The sequence below is a fragment of the Saccopteryx bilineata genome, chromosome 1 (assembly GCF_036850765.1).
Source record: "Saccopteryx bilineata isolate mSacBil1 chromosome 1, mSacBil1_pri_phased_curated, whole genome shotgun sequence".
NCBI lineage: Eukaryota > Metazoa > Chordata > Mammalia > Chiroptera > Emballonuridae > Saccopteryx > Saccopteryx bilineata.
In genome coordinates, this window is record NC_089490.1 from 17,068,598 (window position 1) to 17,075,105 (window position 6,508).

A 6,508-nucleotide genomic window follows, 5' to 3' on the forward strand; every position below is an offset into this window, starting at 1 on the left:
TGTATCTGGGATAAGGAAGGAGATGGGGAACTGAGGTGAATAAGTCTGGTGAGCTAGAAACCTTTGATTCTAGGAAACTTGGATAAGTCAGTAGCTTTGTGAGCACTGAATGTGAGTGGGTTTTGGAGCCCAGTGTGTGTTTTTACTTGCCCACCGGGTGCAAGCTAGGATTAAAGGCTATGGCCCACCAGTTTTTGTCTCCGTTGTTTCTTTACCGACTGTCTGAATCCAATGCGAACCTGCATGGGCCAGGCTGCTGTGATGGTGGCCTTGGCTACTGGCTTTACACCATTATGCCTCAGATAAGAGACTTTGTATCAGAGACTTCCTTGTTTGTATATTGGACTAAAGGTTTTGATTTCTCTACTATAAAATGGGGCAGAGGGGCCCATGCTGGAGGAGAGCAGAGAAAAGCCACGTGGAGGAGAGGAGAAGCAGCCAAGATGGCGGAGTGCTGAAGGAGAAGCCAGTTTGTGCAGAGAGAAGGAGATGGGGAACAGAGGAGAATAAGGCTGGTGAGGTAAAAACCTTTGATTCTGGGAAACTGGGATAAGATAGTGTTTTTGGGAGCCCTGAATGGAAAGGGAAGTGTTTTCTCACTGTGTGTATTTCTCGCCCGCCAGGTGCAAGCTAGGATTAAAAGTAATGGCCCACCAGTTCTTGGCTCCGTTGTTTAATTACCGTCTATCCGAATCAAATGTGAACCTGCATGGGCCAGGCGGCTGTGATGGTGGCCTTTGCTACTGGCTTTACATATGGTTTGGAGATAAAAATTTGAGCTGGGTCAAGCTGTAGTTGGTTGCTGAGATCTGAGCAGGCACTCGGTAGACTAGGGGGAAAAGGTGGAATGAGAAAAGGACATCGCCAACAATGAATGAATAAATGAATAAAAGAAATAAACATCACCTAAGGCAGAACCTTGGGGAAAACCAGCGTTTATAGAAGTTGAGCTGGCTGGCCTCTGGGATAGGACCCCGGGGAAGGCTCCAATCTCAGGGACCCTACGGAGGAGCACCGTTGTCTTCCCCTGGAAATCCCTCATCTGCAATGACAGGACTCTTCAGGGGTGTCATGGCCCCAAAGGGCTACCTCCTGAGGTTAAGCATGGGCAGAGAGAATGGGATCCCTTCCGTCTGGCAAACCTGACGGGCACAGGTCACCCCCGCCGGCCGGGGCCGTACGTCCCTCTCCCTGAGTTCCTCCAAGGATGTAGGCAAACTGACCCACTCCATCCCTGGCTGTCCTATGTCTGAGTAATGATGAGTTCCCTGGAAGTGACCCTTCACCTGACAAAGGTCAGTTGTTCCCTAGTCCAGAAAGGAAGAAAGGGAAGAAAGAAGAAGGGAAAGAGGGATGAAAAGAAGGAAAAGAAGGAAGGAGGGAAGAAGGAAGGAAAAGAGGAAAGAAGGAAAGAAAAGAGACAGACAGATTATCCTGCTACACTTCAAAGGTGTGGCAAGGTGGGCGGGGAGAAATCCTTGCAGGCGCCCCCAGGGAGGCCGATGGGCGCCATGGAAGGCCGGGCTGGGAAGGGCAGGCCGGAGGGTCTGTGTCCCCTCCACACTGAGACACTGAAGTCCTGCCGTCAAGGTGCTGGTGTTAGGAGGGGAGGGCTTTGGGGGTGGCTTCAGCCCCAAGGGGAGAGCCTGCTCCCCTTACAGAAGAGCCTTAGGAAGCTCCCTCTCCCCTCCCATGGGCGGGGACACAGTGAGCAGCACCCTGGTCCCAGGTTTCCAGCCTCCACAGCTGTGAGGAATGCATTTCTGCTGTTTATCAGTCACCCCGCTGATGGTGTTTGCTAACACAGCCCCAGCTGAGCTGATTAAGATACCTGGACTTCACAATATGAAGGTCTGTCCTCACCCAGGGACACTTTGGGGTCAGATTCTACACTGGAATGAGTGTGTGAGGGGTTTAGCCAGGTGAGGAAGCAGCCCCTGTGTCCTCAGGGCCACCCCGAAGACAGGTGCAAGAACCTTCACACACCTGGGGACAAGTATTCAGAAGCGGGAAGGCCGAGTGAGGCCCAGGAGGTTAAGTGACCTGACCAAGGTCACCGAGCCCCTAAGAGTACAATTGAGATCCCAACAAGGTCTGTCTGCGCTCGAGTTCCTGAACCAGTGGTTCTCACAGTGTGCATCCTGAACCCGGCTTCAGCGCAAGACCTGTTAGAAACGTCACCTGTCCTAGACTGGGGCGAGGCCAGCAGCCTGTGTTTGGACAAGCGCCCCAGGGAATACAAAATGCACACTCAAGTGTGAGAGCCACTGCCCCAAGCAAACTTGGAAAGGGTGCCGGGGCCCGCCCCTCCTCTCTCCTAGACCAGTGCAGTGTGGAAGGGGACTTAACCCTGACCAGACCCGGGCTTCAGCTCGCCTGCCAGCCCCACCTCTGAACTCAGCTTCATCCATCCAGGTGCCGGCATCTCTGCCTCTTCCCCAGAAGACTCCTGACGGGGTGGGCAGAGAGGGGGTGGCTGCGGCCTCAGCCCCTGGGTGTCGTTGGGGGTGAGAAGGGGAGGATCACATCACCTTGGAATCAAGCCTTTTTGGCACCTGACATTCTGTGTTGAATGCATGGGATCTCTCTCCCTCTCTCTCTGTCTCTATTTTTCCCCACCCTCCCTCCCTTCCTGCATCCCTCTCTTTCTCTCTGTCTCTCACCTTCCATCTGTCTTCCTCTTTCTCTCACTCCTCCTCATAGTCCCAGGGCACTACTGTCCAAGGCACAGTGGCTCTTGAGAGGGAGTTGGGGGTGGGGTGGGAGCCTATGGCACAGGCTTCGGGGAGTTCGGTCACTTCCGGTCCCTTCCATGGGCAGGACTGAGGATGATAATGATAACAACTACCGTGTCTCTACCCCAGGGGTCGGGAACCTTTTGGCTGAGAGAGCCATGAACACCACATATTTTAAAATGTAATTCCGTGAGAGCCATACAATATGTTTAACACTAAATATAAGTAAATGTGTGCATTTTATGTAAGACCAACACTTTTAAAGTACAATAAGTCTCTGAATTCTTTTTAATAACGTTGTTATGCTGTTGCTAACCAATGATGAATAAAGTACTTCTTACCATTAACGAGACTTCTGGTGCTGCATGGTTTTGCTGACGGCTTTGTAGTCTGATTGATACGTGGTGAGGTTAAGCTTGATGCAGGTGTTAGACTTCCATCCATTAAACGTGATCGTAGGTTGGTCTTAACGTTCTTTAGGTGTGAGAAAGACTGCTCACATGCATACGTATAGCCAAACATTGTCAGTACAGCAATACTCACACGCTGCAGTGTGTGGTATGTGACAGGAAATATGTTCCAAGTTTTGACAATCAGCTGGTCCGCAGGTTGAAGTTTTTTCATTTCTCCCCACTTGTGTTTGCTCGCCAACTCTGCTTGCTGTCATGCAAGTCTTTCCAAATCTTCATTCAGTGACTTGAACTTATTCACCCACATGTCTGAGGCCTTCAGGTCAGCAGTTTGTAGCTCAACATCTCTGATGGAGACACTGGGGATATAACTGAGGTCGGCACTGTCCACTGCACACTCATGTGGATAGGTGATGAACTTAAAAAGACGAGTGTGCTCATGAAATTCTCCAAAGCGTGCTTTGAATGACTGCAGGAGATTAGATGTGAAGCCCGCTAGCTGCTGGAGATCAAGATGTTGAGCAGAGTCACTTGCTGGGCATGCATCTTTAAACTCTCCCAGTTTTTCAAAGTGTAGTAAACAACCTGTTTCAATGTCGGTGATGAAGAGTTCCAGCTTGTTTTCAAATGCAAACACTGCTTGTTGAAGGGATAAGACTGTATTTCCAACGCCTTGCATTTTCACATTGAGCTGGTTCAGATGTTCACTCATGTCCACGGGATAGTAGAACTTCAGGAGCCACTCAGTGTTAGCTAACTCAGGATGCTTGACGTTTTTCATTTCAAGAAAAGTCCAGATTTCACTCAGACAAGCCGGGAAACGGCTGAGCACCTTCCCTCTTGACAACCAATGCACATTGCTGTGCAGAAGCAGACCAAGATAATTATTCCCAACTTCATCCAGCAGTGTTTTAAACTGGAGATCATTTAAAGCTCAGGCAACAATAAAGTTGACCACCTGAATGACCAGCGACATCACCTCACCAAGCTGCTCGCCACACATCTGAGCACAAAGCGCCGCCTGATGTAGGATGCAGTGAAAACTTAGAATGGGTCTCTTTTTCATGTTCACGAAGAAGCGCTACAAATCCTCTGTTTTTTCCCACCATGCACAGAGTACCATCAGTACACACAAAATAAGTTTATGCATTGGTAGATTTTTTTTTCTTTAGCGAACTCAGTGAAAGACTGGAATAAATCCTCCCCTCTTGTTGTCTCTTTCATGGGTAAAACAGTGAGACTTTCCTCACATAGTGTGTCACCAACAGCATACCTTGCAATCACGCTGAACTGGGATAAATGGCTTATGTCTGTTGACTCATCCAAAGCAAGAGACAAGAATGGTGCTGCATTTATGTCCTTCACTTGTGTTGCCTCAATTTGATTTGCCATCACGATGGTATGATGTTCTTGCTAACAGAGGCATGTCTTTTATTCACTTGATTATCTTGTCTTTATCCAAAAAATCGTCAAAAAGTTTATTGGCAACATCAAGCATGAATGTTTTGGCATACTCTCCATCTGTGAATGGCTTTCCATTTCTCACAATTGCTAAAGCACCAGCAAAGCTAGCCGAATTCCAGTCACCTTGTTGGGTCCAAACACGGAGTTGCTGCTGACTAGCTTGCACTCTGCACAGTAGCTCTTGACATGCTTTCTTCCTGCTGTCTCCTGCTGGATATTTTGATGCAAATGTAGTATGGTGTGTATTGAAGTGCCACTTTATATTTGACTGTTCCATCGATGCAATTTTATCATTGCATATTAGACACACTGCAGAACCTGCTCTCTCCACAAAGGCAAATTCCTCTGTTCATTCGTGCTGAAAAGTACAATACTCATCTTTTTTCTTTTAGCCATCTTCTTCATCAAAAGGGTTTCTGCAATTAGCTAGCTGACTACTTGATTAAAAGGAGGGAAGTTTACTTCTTGACCTCACAACGACCCGTGTACATTATGCATTATCCAATAAAAATTTGGTGTTGTCCCGGAGGACAGCTGTGATTAGCTCCAGCCACCCGCAACCATGAACATGAGCGATAGGAAATGAATAGATTGTAATACATGAGAATGTTTTATATTTTTAATGTTATTATTATTTTTTATTAAAGATTTGTCTGCAAGCCAGATGCAGCCATCAAAAGAGCCACATCTGGCCCTGGCCGGTTGGCTCAGCGGTAGAGCGTCGGCCTAGCGTGCGGAGGACTCGGGTTCGATTCCCGGCCAGGGCACACAGGAGAAGCGCCCATTTGCTTCTCCACCCCTCCGCCGCGCTTTCCCTCTCTGTCTCTCTCTTCCCCTCCTGCAGCCAAAGCTCCATTGGAGCAAAGATGGCCCGGGCGCTGGGGATGGCTCTGTGGCCTCTGCTCCAGGCGCTAGAGTGGCTCTGGTCGCAACATGGCGACGCCCAGGATGGGCAGAGCATCGCCCCCTGGTGGGCAGAGTGTCGCCCCTGGTGGGCGTGCCGGGTGGATCCCGGTCCGGCGCATGCGGGAGTCTGTCTGACTGTCTCTCCCTGTTTCCAGCTTCAGAAAAATGCAAAAAAAAAAAAAAAAAAAAAAAGCCACATCTGACTCACGAGCTATAGGTTCCCAACCCCTGCTCTAATCTTTACTCAGAGTCAGTTCATTTTCTAAGCTTTTCACATACATTAACCATTGAACCCTCACAACCTTGTGAGGGAGGGGCTGTGATCATCCCGTGTTAATTAGAAACACGGAGGCACAGAGAGGGTAAGCAACTTGCCCACTGTTGCCCAGCCAGGAAGCAGTGGGAGTGGAGCCGCGAACCCGTGGGATGTGGCTGCTGGGCCCGTGCTCCTGGCTGCTGAGCTGTTCAGCCTCAGAGCAGTAATGAAGGTGGCGATGGGGCTTGTTATGTTCCAGGCACGGATGAAAGTGCTCTGCACAGAGAAATGTGGGATGTTCTTACTGTTGCGACAGATGGGATATTTCCAACTGACCCTGGGCGTTGGTGGGTTAAACAATGTGGTGTAGGTTATTTCTTTAATGACTGAGCCTGCGTGTGTGCGTGTGTGTGTGTGTGTGAGAACAAGTGTGTCTCACCAGGAGAAGTGGGAAAAGCGAGGCCAGAGAGTGCTGCTCCTCCCCTGGTGTCATGATTTAAAATGAACCTGCACATCACACTGGTGGCTCCCGGGGGGAAAAGTAAACCAACCGCACTACCAGTCAAAACAACAATCTTTGCTCAGCACCAGTAATAATCGCGGGAACCCACCCTCCCTCTGGCTTGCTGGCAGCCCCTTGCCCTCAGCCCACTTTCACTGGCAGGGCTCAGCAGCCTTCTGTCCACGAAGCTCGTGTTCTTGGGCTCCCAGCCGTTCCTGGCTGGCTCAGGACTTGC